Raw genomic sequence first — 18,051 nt, forward strand, 5'->3', positions numbered from 1 at the left:
GTTTACACTCCACAGACTTCCAGATCTCTGGCCATAAGTAATGTCTTTCTTCATTGTTCAGTCTGTCTGTGTTGTTGACCTGTATCCAGACAGTATTTCAAAATTGGTGTGGTTCAAATAAATAGTGACCAGTGTTGTAATAAAAGCATGTTCTGGGGCTGGAGAGATGACTCAGTGGTTAAGAGCACTGACTGCTTTTCCTGAAGTCCTGAGTTCAATTCCCAGCAACCACATGGTGGCTCACAATCATCTGTAATGAGATCTGGTGCCCTTTTCTGGCCTGCAGGCATATATGCAGGCCGAATACTATATACATAATAAATAAATAAAAATTATTTTTAAAAAAGCATGTTCCTATTGATCAGGAATCTAAATTCTCAAACATTAGAAAGAATTAAATTTATTTCCAATGTCACAGCTGTAATTGTCACTAGCCTTTTGAGATGCTTAAGCCTGCCTGATAGAAGCTGTATTTATAAACATTTATGTACTGCTTGCTGTATGCCAGGTATTTTAAACACTGTTCCGATAATACCTAGTTCCAACCTGGAAGAACTCGGTGAGGTAGAGAATCTTACTATCCCTGTATTATAGACGGCTCATCCAGGTCACATGACTAGGAAATGACAAAGCCAGATCCCAGCCTAGGTAGCCCACTTGAGAGTGGGACCAGCTTCATGAGTCCGAGTGTCGCACTCAGGAGGGTGCCCACACTCTGCTTTCGATCTTTAATTTCTTTTCATGTTGTATATTTGTTGCTGCTGCTGCCGCCGCCACTTTCTGCTGCTAGAGATTAAACCAAAGTCCTGCCACCTTGTTAGATGAGTACTTGGCCTCTCAGCTCCACCCTCAAACACCTTCCTAATTTTAAACAGGAACTCACATTTGAGACCCCACAAATTATGCAGTGGGTGCTGTTTGAGACCGTGCACGTAACAGAACCATGTCTGTGACAGAAATTCCTGAATGGTCACAAATGTTTGTCACCTGCCTTGTAAGGGCTGCTCCCTTAGCAAAGCCACAAAAAAAAAAAAAAAAAAAAAGTTAAGACGTCCACGTATAGTACTTGAATTTATGTTTGTTTTCAATCTTAAGTATTCTGTTGTTTCCGTGTGATTAAATCTAGTAAAGAAATGGGGGATGGGCCAGCACGGTGGCTGAGCAGGTAAGGATGCCTGCCATACAATTTACGTTCAGTCCTCAGGACCCACATAGTAAAAGGAGAGACCTGACTTTTGTGGGTCGTCCCCTGACCTCCATACAAGCACCGTGGTACTTGCAGGCCACACACAAGTGAGTCAGTAAAGGGAAGCTGATACAGATATCTGGTTGGATTAAAAAGAGGCGTGACCATCCAGGATGATGTGAAATTGATATGTAAGGCAGGCCAGACCTGTTGGTGCAAGCCTGTAATTGAAGCTATTCAGGAAGCTGAGACAGGAAGATGGGAAGTTCCGGGTCTACCCAGACTACAGAGTAAAGCCAAGACCAGCCTAGATAACTTAGCTGATTTCTCTTTTCAAAATAAAGAAAACGTGTCTTCCTAATAGAGTGCTTGCCTGGCATAGATGAGTCCGTGAGCTCAATCCCCGGTACTGAAAAAAATACAATGCTGTAAACGGAGACTGCTTTTTTTGCTTCCCGGCTGCCCAGACCTGAATAATCATACAAAAAGTACACTGCTTGGCATATGGCTCAGGCATATTCCTAGATAGCTCATATCTTAAGTTAACCTATTTCTGTTATTTTGTATTTTACCACGAGGCTCATAGTTTGTTACCTCTTGCTTCTTAGATGGCTACATGGTGTCTCTCTGACTCCACCTTCTTTTCTCCTCTATCTCTGCTTGGATTTCCTGCCTTGCTATATTTTGCCCTGCCATAGGCCAAAGTGGTTTCTTTATTAACCAATGGTAACAAAACATACTTGTAGCATACAGAGGGGAATCCTACATCACAATGCTAAGGCTAATGTAAGCTTTCTTATTCTTTTAGCAGACCCTCCCCCCCCCGCCTTAACCAAACAGGAGGCACATCTGTCACGAATATGCTTTCTTTGACTTGGGACTAGAGACCACTTGGTGGAAGGCGCCTCAGACATGTCTGCACTTACTGTCTACCCTCAGTGGCCTTTGGGCAGGGCAGCCAACCGAAGACTGACTTGCTTAGAGTTTAGTCTTTGAATGTCGGGCATTAGCTGTTTACACTGCCCTCTTGACCTAGACTATCATCAGGCAGCAGATTACTATAGCTTACCCAGGTCAGAGATGAAGTGAGCTGCTATTTTGCTAGAGAGAAACTAATACTCTTTGGTGGCAGCCGTGTGTACGTCTGATTCATATTAGAATCCTTCTCCCTGTGTATTTTGTTTCTAAATGGCCTTTCTTTAGTAAAGTGGCTGTGTTCAGTCCCATTGATACCCATCAGTGCTGGACAGCAGCTCCCCTCAGCCCACAGCTAATCCTACTGCAAAAGGTCTCAGGTCAGGGAAAAGTATACAAAAGGTGTCCTATCCCCGCCCCCCCCCCCCCCAGAACTGCATGTCCCGGATGTCTGACTAGCCTGCAGCGTCAGGGAAAGAGTCTGTGCAGTGTGCCACTAAAAGCTGACAAGTAGCCGGGCAGTGGTGGCTCACGCCTTTAATCCCAGCACTTGGGAGGCAGAGGCAGGCGGATCTCTGAGTTCGAGGCCAGCCTGGTCTACAAGAGCTAGTTCCGGGACAGGCACCAAAGCTACAGAGAAACCCTGCCTCGAAAAACCAAAAAAAAAAAAAAAAAAAAAAAAAAAAGCTGACAAGTAGTTCCCAGGTTTGGTCTGCTGCGCACACTCAGAGCCAGGGAGAGACACTTGTTACCGTGTCTTCCTGCTCAGTTCTAGATTATCCGGTAAACAGGTGCATGTCCTGCTGCGTGTTACTCACAGATCCAGCTTGTGCTGGCGGAGGTTATGGTAAGGGGCAGTTTCCTTGCTGTGCCTTTTTATGCCGTTCAGAAAGAATGTTCTAGTTTCAACTTGAAATGACGATCAGTAGGTAGTTTGTTCCTTTGTGTTTCTCTTGGAACACTCCAGAATGAACCTTTTTAGTATAAGACACCATTTCTGCCAAACGAACTGAACCAACCTTCAGATGAGAGGCAGGGAAACCACACATCCTGCCCACACCTACTTCCCTGTAGATTTTTATCTGCTGTTCAACTATCCTGAAAGGTCTCAGCAGCCTTCCAGGTCAGAAGGTCTGTTTCGGAAAGGATGTCCAGAAGGCATGGCAGGAAGCTCACGCCTGGCACGGAGGGCCCTGGAATCATGTCAACAAGAACACTGTAGAACTTTAAACTGAATAGCAAGAGGTCCTTGCTACAAAGATCCAAGCTTCCTTTTACAAAGTAACTTAAATATATCACCTTACCTTCTGAAGTACCACAGTGAGTTAAAATTGGTAAGCCTGTCCACTTTCTGTACTGTGTCTCAGATTAAGTCAGTATATTTCTTTATCTAAAGCCCTGTATGCTAAAGGGAGGGATGGTGGAGGTGCAGGGTAGGGGGAGGTAAATCCCCCTGAAGATAGGTGTGGGTGGAGACCAGGGGTTGACATTGGGTTTCTTCTTCAATCAGGTCTCTGCCTTTTTCTATTGAGACAGGGTTTTTCACTGGACTTAAAGCTCTCCCATCCGGCTAGGCCAGTGAGCCCCTGGCTTCTATCTCCACTCCTGGCACAGGGATACAGACAGGGACACACTACCATGCCTGGCTTTATGTGTATTCTGGGGACCCTGAGTTCAGGTTCTCAGACTTGCACACAGGCATGTTACCCACTGATCTACCTCCCTAGCCCCAGCTAAAAGGCATTGCAACATTAAGCACCTTTAGTTGCCAGTAGGAACCTCTCTTCAGTAGTAAGGATCACATCGTAGTGGTAGAGCAATTGTCTAGCATGTTAAAGCTTTGAGCAAAGCCCGGGGGGGGGGGGCGGGGGATTAGTATTACCGGAACTTCCCCTTATTCTTTCTTCTTTTTTCTCTCTTTGGTAGTGACCTTACTGCTTTTCTTATTTGCTAAATTCATCCATTGATTCTGCCATGAACATAATACGTATTTTACACTGGCCCATTCCTTTCAGTCTCATGGTCTCCACGCTCACACCTACCCCCAGGAACTAGGTAAATGCTCTGTAACTGAGTTACCTCCCTGCCCTCCAGGGCCACAACTTAAATGCAACTCAGCATAAATTCCTAGTTCGATTGACACATCTTATTAAGGAATCAAAGCACAGAGAGGCTAAGTAATTTACTAAATGTAACAGAGCTTGACCCAGCTTTCTCTAGCATCTGCCAGACACAGTTTTGCTTCTCCCTCCCAAAACCCTCCCCACTACAGTGCCGAGGTTTGAATCCAGGGCTATGTGGCTACATTCCCAATCTCAGACTTACCTTCACACAGTACTAGTAAGGAAATAAGCAGGGTACCATGAAGGGCCATGTCCTCGCCTCTCTTGAAAGAGAAAAGCCTCAAAAAAGACATTTTAGGGGGCCAGAGAGATGGCTCAGTGATTAAAAGCACTGGCTGTCTTTCAGAGGATCTGACTTCAATTCTCAGCACCCACATGGCAGCTCACAACTGTCTACAACTCCAGTCTCAGGGAACCCAACACCCATGGCAAAATACTAATATACATAAAATAGAAATAAATACATTTTTTAAAAAAGACGTTGTAGCTGAGATTTGAAAGGCCATCCCTGAAATATCTGTCCTTCTCTGTCGAGCTTAAATTTCACTTCCACAGTCTTCCTGTTTCCTGGAGCCTAGTTTGGGTTGCATCTCCAAAGAACTCTGTGGCACAGCCATCTGCAAGCAAGGAGCAGATGTATGACGTCATTCTCAGTGTTCGCTTTGCTTCAGGGACTATATGACATTCGCATTTGGTCTCCTTGTTCCACACTTAGCAATACTTACCCCATAGTTCTGGACAAAAGATTGACATTAATTAAACATGTAAGTTCATATATATCCAGACTTGACCCAGTTCATCTAGACCAGAGGCCCTGGAGCTTTTTAGTCTCACGTATTACACCTTTAGAATTGTCAAAGACCCTAGTGAGATTTTGTGCGTGAGCCTCATTTGTCAGTATCTACTATGCAAGATCATAGCCCATTAACAGTAACGATGGTTTCATATATGGCAGCATCTGGAAACTCCTATGCAATAATAAGATCACCAACAACGAAGAAAGTGGAGACTCACATTCTATCCTCACAGGCCAAGTGTCCAGACCCAGGAGTTTATCATCGTCATCATAATCATCGTCATTGTCATTGTTACCTGTTTTGGTCTGAATGAGATGTCCCCTATAAGTCTCAAGCACTTGAGACTTTGGGCCACAGTTAGTGACTGTTTGAGGATTGGGAGGCATGGCCTTGCCGGAAGATGATTGTCACAGAGGGGAGGCTGTAAGGTTACAAATGACCCATGATATCTCCCAGTTAGTTCTCTGTTTCCTGCTTGTGGCTTGAGATATAAGTTCTCAGCTGTTGCTCCAGCTGCCACGCTTCCCTGCTGTGATGGTGACAAATTCTTCACCCTCTTGGAACCATATGTCCAAAATAAGCCATTTCTTCTTGTCTTGGTCATGGTACTTCATCACAGTCCTGGAAGAGGATATGATACACAACCTTTCACCTGACCACCAAACTCCTGCTTCCATATCCAAGTCCTTTTATTTTAAGATTTATTTTTTGTTGTTGCTTGTATACACCTATCTTATCAGCTCTATTCTTGGAGTGTAAAATTGTTTAATGATTTATTTACTTTGAAGTTTTTATGTGTATAAATGTTTTACTGCGTAGGTATATGTGCACACGTACATTGCTGGTGTACTCACGAAAGGGCATGGGATCTCCTGGAGCTGGGGGTACAGGCAGTACGGGTGACCATGTAGGTGCTAGGTACTGAAGCTGGGTCTTTGGCAAGAGCAGCAAGTACTTGTAACTGCAGAGCTATCTCTTTCTCTCTCTCTCTCTGCTTTTAGAACTTGGAATTGTGGAAATGTTCACACCTAGTATGAAAAGGAAAGATGTGATGGCCTTCTTCTGTGGCGATTCCTCGTGTGCTTGTCACTGCCTCCCGACTGTTGCTGGGTGATGGGGCATGGCTATTCCTGTTCCAGCTATTCTCTGATGTGGGAAGTCCTTCTGTATATGTGCTGCTTTGATTGATTAATGAATAAAGATGTTTGGACCAATAGTAAAGCCAGGCAGGAAATTCGAACGGAAACATAGAAAGAGAGTAGGCAGAGCCAAAGAGACACCTTGTAGACTAAGTCTTCCCGGTAGGCCACAGCCTTGTGGCAATACATAGATGAATAGAAATGGGTTAATTCAAGATGGTTTTTGTTTTGTTTTGTTTATATTTGTTTTTGTTTTTCGAGACAGGGTTTCTCTGTAGTTTTGTCAAGATGTAAGAGCTAGCAAGGAATACGGCTCAGCTATTGACCAAATAGTATTGTAATCAATACAGTTTCTGTGTGATTATTCGAGTCTGGGTGGCCAGGAAATGAACAAACAGTCTCGGCTTACAATTCTCTTTCTGTCCCCGTTCTGGTGACAGACCTGGGAGTCAGCCCTTTCATCATTTCACTCAGAGGTACTTGGGTTTCAGTACAATCGTGAGGAGAGCACTTTAGGCTAGCGTTCTGCCTGCCTTTTATAGGCTCAGCTTGTTTGCCTGGGTTGTCAGTGGACCATGGGACAGGCCCTTTACATGCTCTACATGGTTTTAGGTCCAGAGAATTCTGGGAAAATCAATTTGAGAATTGAATCTCTTTTAATTCGCCTACTAGGCTGGAAGTGAATAAGGACAGGCTTGAACTTCTTTTCCATTCCACGCCGTCTCCCTGCCAACTCTGTATATGGTATTTCTATTGACGTCTTGTCTTCCTTCCCTTCTCTCTGAAGCCTCTGCCTCTCTCTTTTTGAAAAGAGACAAGAGCCTGCCATTCCAGACTCTTCTATCCCTCCTACTGTTGCCTGGCTTTTCTTCAGTTTTAGTCTAGCCATAGTTTGAGCTGGTACATTCTGAGGGTTGGCAGCCACACAGGGCCCCTGAAATGGGGAGAGAGGCCCTCTTGGATATCATAGAAGATGACTGTGATTCAATCATGGGAGCCACGCTAAAAACTTTAAGTTCTCTTTAAACATGAAATCAATATTTTAAAAGACTAAGGAAGGAGGGGCAGGAAAGGGTTGAGGGTTCCAAGCGAGACAGAAACGCTACTCGGTCCTTCCCTGCCAGGAACATTGTTCTTGCTTTCGGGCAAATAGCGTGGGTATTAATTAAGGTTTCACACTTCCCAGTTATCTCGTTTTCCACATTCTTGCTGCTAATCGTCATATAAGAGACACATGACTTCTGTTTCAAAGGCTCAAGTTTATTAGAGTGGGAAAAAAAAAAGACCTCCACTCTACAGGAAAGGAAAAAAGATTAGGACTCAAGTCCAACAGTTTGCTTATTCGTCTGCATATGGTTAAAGGGTTTCCAAGTATCCACTGGTTTCCGTTTCACTGCGACATGAGGCCCACGTGAGCAGGGGAAAAGAAAAACCCGGTTCCTTTCCTGGTGTAGGAATATATCTTCCTTTTGCCTCGAGGGCAAGAAACTGCTTCCTTTTTTAATAGTAAGCCAAGGTAGCCAAACTTGGGAGAAACTGGTTGCTTTTGATAGTTAATCTTCTAATTAGCTTTTTAATTTTATTTGCAGCACCAGGCTTGAAACCATGGCCTCGCACACATTAGGCAAATGTTCTGAGCTGTACTTCCAGCCCTAATTACCTATTGCATTGCATCAATTTACCTTACAAATTAGTAATGGAAAACAGCCATCATTTAATGAAGCCCACAGACTGTGGATCAGCACCTCACAGGGGACAGAAAAAGACTTCTCTCTGTCTCCTGGTGTCTATGCTTCCACGGGGGAAGACTAGACCGGCTAAGAGTGGCTCAGCAGGTTCAGCTGGAAGATGCAAGGCTCGGAGCACTACGACTCACGGTCTGTACTGCAGTCTCCCAATGCAGTATCGGCTGCAACAGCCTGCCCATCTATCCATGTGTGACTGGGTTCATCCTTCAGAGAGCGAGGATGTCAGGGCTTTGAGTCCAAATGTCACTTCAGCTGTCCTCTGGGTGTTAAGGACTTCAGATGTGAGAAAAGACAGTTCAGAGGAAAGAGAGAAAGTGAGGTGCAGAAGGCCAGTTCAAAAATTGTAAAACCAAGCATGGCATGTGCTTTTGATCACAGCACTTGAGAGACAGAGGCAGGAGAGCTCCGTGAGTTCGAGGCCAGCCAGAACTCACTGTGGTCTACATAGTGAGTTCCAGGTCAGCCAGAACTACGTTTGTGAAACCGTGTCCTGACAGAAAGAAGAAAGCTATAGTTCACCCCGGTCACCGTGGCTCAGGGGACAGAAGGGGCTATGCTGGAGTGACAAAATGAGGCCACTTTGTCAAGATGCAGGAGCAAGCTATTTCATGCTAGCCACAGTGGCCATCCCTGGGGTATAGTTCACACACCAGAAAATCCACCCAGATGAGATCCGGTGGTTTTAGCACATTCACTATGGTGCAGCTATCAGTATGAATTCCATTCCATGTTTCATCTTTCCCAAGAGACACCTCGGATTTGTAGGAGGTACTCACTGTTTCTGTCTAGGGATTCACCATTTTATGGATTGGCCATTTTATACAAAGGGAATCATCTGCTATTGGTCTTTTGTAACTAGCTTCATTCACCTGGCGTAGTAGTTTCAAGTTTCACCCATATCGTGTCTGTGTGTGTGTGTGTGTGTGTGTGTGTGTTGTACAGGGTGTGTACACATTCATGTGAGCATGTGCATATAGATATTGAAGTCCTATGTCTTTTTTGGTCACCTTCCAGCTTATATTTGAGACAGGGTTTTCCACTGACTTTGGGGCTCAATGATTCAGCTAGATTGACTGGCCAGTGAACTTTATGGATCAGCTTCTCTCTGCTGCCCCCAACCCTGACCTGTATTATAAGAACACGCTGCCATGTCTGATTTATCACGTAAGTGCTGGGAATCTGATCTCCAGTCCTCATGCTTGCAAGCAGATTCGATTGAGTCATCTCCCAAGCCCCTACTTTATTCCTTTTATCAATTAGATACTATCCCATTGTATGGCTCTACCTGGGACATTTCATTTATCCATCTAACATTTGGGTTATTTCTGGGTTTGGTGTTATTAGATGTAATGGCTCTGTGAATATTTCTGTACAAGCTTTTTCATGAAATACATTTGCAGTTCTCTGGGGATCTGTAGCTATGGGTGGAGCTGCCGATGAAGAATGGCTAACCCTCAGGACTGGGGAGACGGCTCAGTGGAATCACCTGTCATGCAAGCTTGAGGATGGGAGTTCAGAACCCCAGGATGCTCTTAAAACGGTGTAGGGTCCTGCCTGCAATCCCAACCTTAGAGAGATGGAGACAGGGGTCCCCAGAGCTACCTGGTTAGCTAGACTCATGAGCCCTGGGTTCACAGAGACACGCTGTCCCAACAGGTGGGGACTGGTTAAGGAAGACAGCTGATGACAACATCTGGCTACCGCATGCCCAGGCATGCTCATGTACCTGCACAAACACGTGTGCTCCCAGACACATAAATACTCATAAATGCAGATGCCAGACATCCACACAACCCCCCACATATGTCACAGAAGAAATTTTCAGATCCCCCAAATCAAAGAACATATGATTGTAGGCAAACTAAAAATCAAACTAGGTTTTAAAATGAGGCCAACAGAGGTCATTTGAATACCGCTTTTCTTTTACGCTTAACTCACGAGGGGAAAAGTTTCAGCCTGCAAACCTGATCCAGGAGCCTGAATCCATTTTTCTAACCTGATATTCTTAGTCAACAGCCTACTACCAAGCACAAAATGTCACCACGTCCTTTATCACCCCAAGGCCTGTGCCTCTTGCTGCTCGGTAAATATTTGAGACATTCCAGAGTTAGCCTGAACAGATGTTAGGGAAATTTTTCACTTGCACACACTCCCTAACCTGGAGCAGAAGATGGTGATAGCTCAAGTCACCTCTCTGAACCAAAAACATCATAGTTCCCATTGGCCTCAGAGTGTCCCTGCTTCTGTTGCCCTAACAACTGCAGTCTGGAGCAGAGGGAAGGCAGATGGCCTGTGGAGCCCTGTGTGTAGGTACTGGCTTTCCCACCTACACAGGTTTAACTGTGGCTAATTTACATTTTCCAGTTTGTTTGGGTTTCCTTATCACATAAAAAAGAATTTGAGTGGCATCCATCATCTTTGAGATCCTTCAATGGCAGTAGGTAGTACCCCCCCCCCATCATTTATTGAGCACTAGCAACGGGCCAGGTGGTGGCTATACTGGGCGAACTTTGACTCTTCTCAAAGCCAGGCAACTTAGGCTATATACTTCAGAGATCCCCAGTTGTCTCCACACGGGGACATAGAATGTGTCCATACCTCTTGTTAAAGTTGAATTGCTTCTCCGGGACCCCAGAATCCTGTCTCGTGGTCCAGCCTACTTCTAGGACTTACGTGGATCTGTTGTCTATAGAATACAAGTGAGCCATGCCTGGAACTCAGAGATGACAAAGTTGCTTGTAAAGGGGAAATGTGGATGTTGTTGGCCCCATAGGTTAAGGAACAGGCACTGCACAAGCAAGTTCTCCCTGCAGGGAGTGTGACCAGGTAGGAAGGGAAGGGAGGTGGCTGAGATCAGGAGCACTATTAATGTTCTTGCCTGGCTCTTGCACATGTCAGCAGTGGCTAAATTATAGCTACCACTTCACTGTTTTTGTCATTTTGTTTTTGAGACAGGGTCTCAAGCAACATGGGCTAGCCTCAGATCCACTGTGTAGCTAAGGCTAGCCTTGAACTCCTGATCCTCCTGCTCTACCTCTGAAATGATGGGATTACAAGCATGGGCTACCATGCTTAGCCTACTGCCTCTTTTTGAAAAGTTATAGCAGGAATCTGAAGAACAAAACAAAACAAAAGAAGTTCTAAAAAAAAAAAAAGAAGTTCTTAACTCTGTAAAGGAGAAACTCGAGTCATTTGCTTTGGGTACACAGCTGGTTGTTGGCACAGCCAGAGCTCAGACAGTTCTTACGATTCCACATTCTTTCCTACTGCGCTGCCAAAGGAGAAAACCACACTCCCCGTGGCTCTCTGGTACTCCCGAGACCCTCCTGAAAAGCAGCTTCTACCCGGTAAATTGCTTTCTGACTGCTCCCCACCTTGTTGGTGCCAACTGAGCATGTGGCAGACAGACAGCAGTGGTGGTAAAGCCTCCGAATTACCATGGGAGGTTGACTCAACAGAGAAATATTTGGTTAGAGAGTATGACAGTTAATCCTGGGATTTCACTCTTTGTTCTGAACTTCTGACCTGTAGCTGCTGGCCCAACCACAGGCTCTCAAGGTGACTTAACTAGATGTAACATTGCTGAATGAATGTCCAGTCAACCAAATGTGGGCCTCTGTTTCCTCTAAACCCGAATGCTAGGAAGTAACTTCTGATATGCAGAGACCCCCACTTTTCCTCCAAGGATATCCTAAGGTACAGAAATAAAAGTCAAACATAAGTTCAGTCACAATGACGCATTCAGCAAACTATGGGTAATTTGAAAAAGCAAATGTCTCCACACAAAATTTATTACACTATTTTGAGGGGGCATCATTTGATTTGCTTAATAGCAAGGAGTCAATTTAATTCTGTTTTGGATACTAACCACAGATACCTACAGATAGGAATAATGATTGTAGCAAACTGAATTGAGTGTTTACATGACAGGCACAGGTTTTGATCTTTCACAATTCTCTCAATAGCATTAGGAATAGTATTGCTACTTCTTATTAATAGATGAGAAAACTCCCAGAAAGAGTCATCATTTGGGGAGTAAAGCAGCACAGTAAAGCAACTATCTAAATGCCAGATATAATAAAACAGAGAGAAAAAAACAAAAATGGTAAGTACTTAATAAATTATTACATAGGGGCTGGAGAGATGGCTCAGAGGTTAAGAGCATTGCCTGCTCTTCCAAAGGTCCTGAGTTCAATTCCCAGCAACCACATGGTGGCTCACAACCATCTGGAATGAGATCTGGTGCCCTCCTCTGACCTGCAGGCATACACACAGACAGAATATTGTATACATAATAAATAAAAAACATTTAAAAAAATAAATAAATTATTACATAGCCACATAATAATTATGTCACCATTAACAGTTACATTATTGGGTTGCAATAATAACAATAATGGCTCTGCTAATAAGGTGCTCGTTACATAAGCATGAGGATGGACTTGAACTTGGATCTCCAGAGCCCATGAGAAAACTGATCATGGTGGGACTTGCTGCTAATCCTGACATTGGGAAGGCAGAGGCAGGAGGGTCCATTGGCCAGCACTCAGGAGGCAGACACTGGTGGATCTCTGTGAGTTCGAGGCCAGCATGGTCTACAGAGTAAGTTCCAGGACAGCCAGGGCTATGTAGAGAGACCCTATCTCAAAGAAAGAAAGAAACAAACAGAAGAATATTTATTGCCATAAAAAAATTCTTAAGATTTTACTCTGAGAGCTGGTGTGTGGCTGGAGCAATAGCACGGCACTTAAGAGTGCCCACTGCTCTTCCTCAGGACCTCTGTTCCCATCAGCCACGTCCGGCGGCTCACAACTGCCTGTGATCCCATCTCAATAGGATCTGACCCTCTTCCAGCCTCCGTGGGCATCCACACATTCTCATACACATACACATCCATGTACACCAAAAATTAAAAATCGAAGAATAAAATAATAATTAAGTCGGTTTGGTGGTATATTCCAACTACTCAGGATGGCTGAGGCAGGAGGATTAAAGTCTGAGATCAGCCTGGCCAACAAGACCCTGCCTTGAAGCAGATTTTATGAAGGGCTAGTGATAGACAGTCCATTGACAGGGTGCTTGCCTAGCATGCACAAGGCCCTGGCTTCCATCCCAAATACTACAACATATGAATGAATACGTTTTTTAATTGTTAAGTTTGTTAAGTACCTCTTTACTCTCCATGAAAGAGACGAGTGTGGAAGTGACCATGAATACCCCATGTCTGTGAAATCAGAGAGTGGGGAGACCTGAGCCCCAGTATTGGTGTTCCTGAACTAGGTCTCTGGGCAGATCCTTTGGTTTCCCTGGGTTCTTGTTTGTTCATCTGGATACAACACAAATGTAATCGGGCTGCTGGAGTCCAATGCCTGACTGGAGGTCAGTGGCCTTCATGGTCACCTGCCAAAATCCGCTGTGATTCCAAATACTTTGAATAGCGACACTGGTGTCTTACTGAGGATTCTGCTGGAGGATGGAGCGCATTCCCAGCAAACGTCCAGAAAGGCTTTGAGGGGACCCTTCTCTTCCCCTCTCTCTCTTTGTCTGATATCTGCCTGTACCCCCGCTCGTTTGTGTATTTGTCCTGTGTACATATGTCCATGGGGGATGAGCCCAAGGCCTGGCACACACGAGGCGAGCAGGCTACCCCTGAGCAACACCTCCAGTTTAGCTTTTTTTAATTTGAATCCAGACCGAGGCAGGTTAGGGAGGCACATGGGTACTCAAATTCCCAATACTTTCTTTTTTGAGACAAGCTCTCACGCGTCCGAGGCGCATCACGTGTCCGAGGCGCATCCCAGCTTGCTATACAGGCTAAGACTGGCTTCATCTTCTCATACTCAGGCCACTCTACCCTGACTGCAGGTATTGCCACCACACCTAATTTATTCGGTGCCGGGTATCCAACCCATGGCCTCCTTCCTGCCAAGCAGTCACTCTACCGAATGAGCTACATCCCCAGACTTTCGCGGTTGTTTCCATTTTTTTGAGGTAGGGTCTCACTATGTAGCCATAGCTGGCCCAGAACTCGCAATGTCGAATGAGCAAATCTCCATCCTGTGGCAATGATCTTGCTTCCTCCTTAAAATTGATTACAGGCATGAGCCTCCATGAAAATGTTTCGAGTGTTACATGTAAAATGAGAGGTAAGCCTTCCTGCTCACACAAAGCCTCATAGCTATTATTTTCAATTATTCTATGATTTTATAAAATTAAATCCAAAACAGTACCTCCTTCTAAAATATTGATAATAGTTACAGCCAGCATATATTTGGATTCATAGTGCCCATCACACTGTATGGACTGCTTTGCATTCAACCTTAATATAGTGAGATATATACTAATGCTATTATCTCATCCCTCAATGAAGACACTTAAATCTAGACACTTGGCTTGTCTGAAGCCAAGTAGCCACTGGGTAGGCAGGCAAGACCCAAGTGTTCCTGCCTCTAGAAGCTATCCCTTTCAGGTTATCTTCTAAGCACACTATATCCTGTTCCCCTGCATCCATAATGTCGTGTCTCACCACACTTCCTATGGTCCTGTGAACGTTAATACAGTAGGCCACTCTGTTTTCCTGTTCTCGTAATTCTTGCCTTCTGCCAGAGCATCCTCAGATTCAGTCTGAAGTAATGATCCATCACTTGAACTTCTCCAGTGCCTGTAGAGCCGTGGTCAGGTGCCAGGCCCTAGAGCAATGCTGTGGATTCATTATAGACACTTGTATGGTTTCTGTTCACAACTGTTTTTCCTTCTTTAGCTTTTATTCATACTCATAAACTTAACTTTGCAATCCAGCTAGACTTGAAGGGGAATGGGGAAACTATGGAACCCAAAGAACTTCAGTGAGAGCAGAGATTATAGTATATTGTGAACAGATGGGGTGGGGGCTCTCTCCTGAGCTACAGGGGGGCATGGTCTGAGTGGGTAGGATGCCCGCAAGTCAAAACAATTAGAGTTATTCACTTAGAAATGGTGATCTTGCTGGTCTTGCTGTTCCCAGACCCAAAGCCTCCACGGCTCCCACAAAGCTCATGTCTTCTTTCACGTTCCCAAAGACCACATGTTTGCCATTCAGCCACTTGGCAGTGCAGAAAAAAAAAAGATGCAAAGCATCGGGAACCATTTGTCCTTGGTCCAGCATTTCCCATGGACAAGATGCCAGGTCCTGTAGGCTTCAAGATGAAGTGCTTATCCACAAATGTCTCCTCAAATATGGATCTGCCATCAGAGCCGTTATGGTGTGTGAAGTCACCACCCTGGCACATGAGTCAGAATGGAATAATTCTGTGAAAGGAGGAACCCTTCTACCCAAATCCTTTCTCTCCAGTGCTTGGAGTGAGAAAGTTTTCGGCTGTCCTTGGAACTCTGTCTGCAAACAGCTGGAAGGCTCACCATCAGCTGTGATGGCCAAGAACACGACAGGGTTGACCATGGTTTCAGCAAGTGTTGACGGGAGAGTGGACCTGCAAAGCCAGTTTCTATGTCAAAATTCATAGGGTTTATCAATGGAAGCCCAACTAAAAACAATTTTAATTCCTAGCAAGAAAGTCTAGGAGTTAATCCAGTTCGAAGCCTGGGTGGATTGAGGAATTCAGGCCTCACCTACTTCTGCTCCTTTAGGGACTCTGTTCTTCCCTTCCTGTCTTCATTCTATGTCACCAGAAGTTTTGGGTTATATTCCCCTGATTCAGTAACTTCAAAGGAAGACATTCTCTCTGTCTCTGTCTCTGTCTGTCTATCTGTCTGTCTGTCTGACCCTCCCTCCCTCCCTGTGGTTAGCTCTGCCTGAGTCCCATGAGTCCATCATTATGGAGTATGATTTATAATCTCATCAATGTGGTAAGGAGTAGGGGAGAAAGTGCCCACAGAAGTTAGGAGAAGAAAATGGGAATATACATAAACTCATCTGAGACAACTGTGATTGTCTATCATTATGTCACGGATAATAATGAATTTAGATGACAGAGCAGAGCATGAAACAATAATACAGAGAAGCTTATACTTGCTCACGGACTGGTGCCCAGAAAAGACAGATCTTGAGTTGAAGATAGGAACCAAAGTGTTTCAGAATATTATTTTAAGATGTGCTACATTTGTTTATGCTGTGGAATATTTGCTTAATGATGCAAACATGTGTTGCGTTCTTTCATGTTGCATTTGTTTAACTCTGTGAAGCTGCATTACTTTGCTTCTAAAACACCTAATTGGTCTAATAAAGAGGTGATTGGCCAAAAGCAAGGCAGGAGAAAGGATAGGCACAGCTGTAGGAAGAGAAACTAAACAGGAGGAGAGAGGTCAAGGAGCAAGAAAGAGAAGGAGAAGACTCCAGGGGCCAGCCACCCAGCCACCCAGCCACCCAGCCACACAGCCACACAGCCACCCAGCCACCCAGCCACACAGCCACCCAGCCACCCAGCCACCCAGCCACCCAGCCACACAGCCACACAGCCACCCAGCCACACAGCCACCCAGCCACCCAGCCACCCAGCCACATAGCCACCCAGCCACCCAGCCACACAGCCACCCAGCCACCCAGCCACACAGCCACACAGCCGCCCAGCCGCCCAGCCGCACAGCCGCACAGCCGCACAGCCGCACAGCCGCCCAGCCGCCCAGCCGCACAGCCACCCAGCCACACAGCCACCCAGCCACCCAGCCACACAGCCACCCAGCCACCCAGCCACCCAGCCACACAGCCAGCCACAGATTAAGAAGTAAAGAAAGGTATACAGAAATGGAGAAATATTAAAGCCCGGGGGGCAAAAGATTGATGGTAAGTTAAGAAAAGCTGGCTAGAAATAAACCTAAGTCTGAGCATTTATAAGTAAGAATAAACTTCCATGTGATTTATTTGGGAGCTAGGCAGTGGGTCTCCTAAAGAGCCAAGAGTAAAAAGCAACCAATTACACCAAGGAATCAGAAATGCAAAAGCAAGAACTTTTTAGCCTACATAGGTCTCCTGGTTTCCTATCCTTCCTGGTAGGTTTTCTGGACCCTGATAATAGGTTTCTCCACTGACACTGTAAGCCAGATCGAGCAAAATTAAAAATAAAAGACCAGGTATATTTGAGCAAAGCACTGTGGAGTGACTTTGCAGTCCCCAGTGATGAGACAAAGGAAGGGGACAGGAGAGAAATCACATGGCCGCTCTGCAGGAGGAGGCTTAAATATCCCATAGGCATGAGGTGGGGTGATGACACACCCTCCACAAGCTGGGTTTGTGCCCATCATAGTAGGCAGGGTCTTGAGCAGCTAGCAGCCTCAGGGGGAGTAGCTGCTGCCATCCCCATGAATGTGAAACTGGGCTTTTTTGGTGGTTCTCTGAGTGGGTGTGGAATTTGGAGGGAAAGAACTGGGGCAGAACTGGGGAATCCAGCCGAACACCTCCCTTCGCCAGGTTCCTGTTTGCTTTCCCTAACATCAGTCCAACCAGTGCTGGTGGGAACAGAATGGAGGCCCCCAAACAAACAACAGACAGAGACCATTATAGAAAACCACAACAGGTCAAAATACAGAGAAAAATTTACGGTGTTCCCAGCCCCAGTGGATACATCTGCAATGCAACTCCTGCAGTTATGCCGGAAAGGTTGTAAGAGCAAGAAGACCAGAAAATCTGCTGTGAGAAGGCGTCTCCTAGAAATGACCGCAAGCCTACCTCATGCTATCCCAAGAATACAGCTGCCTACACAGGACCTGGACAAGGGCATCATTAGGCACGCTAATGTAGAAGGGAAAAGTCATGTGGTCCCGCCCCTAGCCAAAGAACTGCAGGCAACTAAGGGATGCTGAGAGGGGATAAGTAGAGCTCCCCCAAGAATGAGCCTCCAAGTTGGTCATCTAATACCAAGGGGTGAGCCCTGAAATCATGTACCTGCAACACTGGATAGAGTCAGCAGGTTTATATAAATATAAGTACATTTATGTGTGTAGAAATATAGATGATAGATAGATAGATAGATAGATAGATAGATAGATAGATAGATAGATATAAATAGATAAATGATAGAGAATGTGTATATGTTTAACAATAACAAGGAGGGAGAAGTCAGGAATATGGTTTGGGAGGCGGGGCATTGGGGAGGCAGGATGGCTGGAGTTGAAAAAATGAAAAGAAATGAAGGGAAATGATATCTTTTAATA

Source organism: Chionomys nivalis, chromosome 18 (genome assembly GCF_950005125.1).
Source record: "Chionomys nivalis chromosome 18, mChiNiv1.1, whole genome shotgun sequence".
Classification (NCBI taxonomy): domain Eukaryota; kingdom Metazoa; phylum Chordata; class Mammalia; order Rodentia; family Cricetidae; genus Chionomys; species Chionomys nivalis.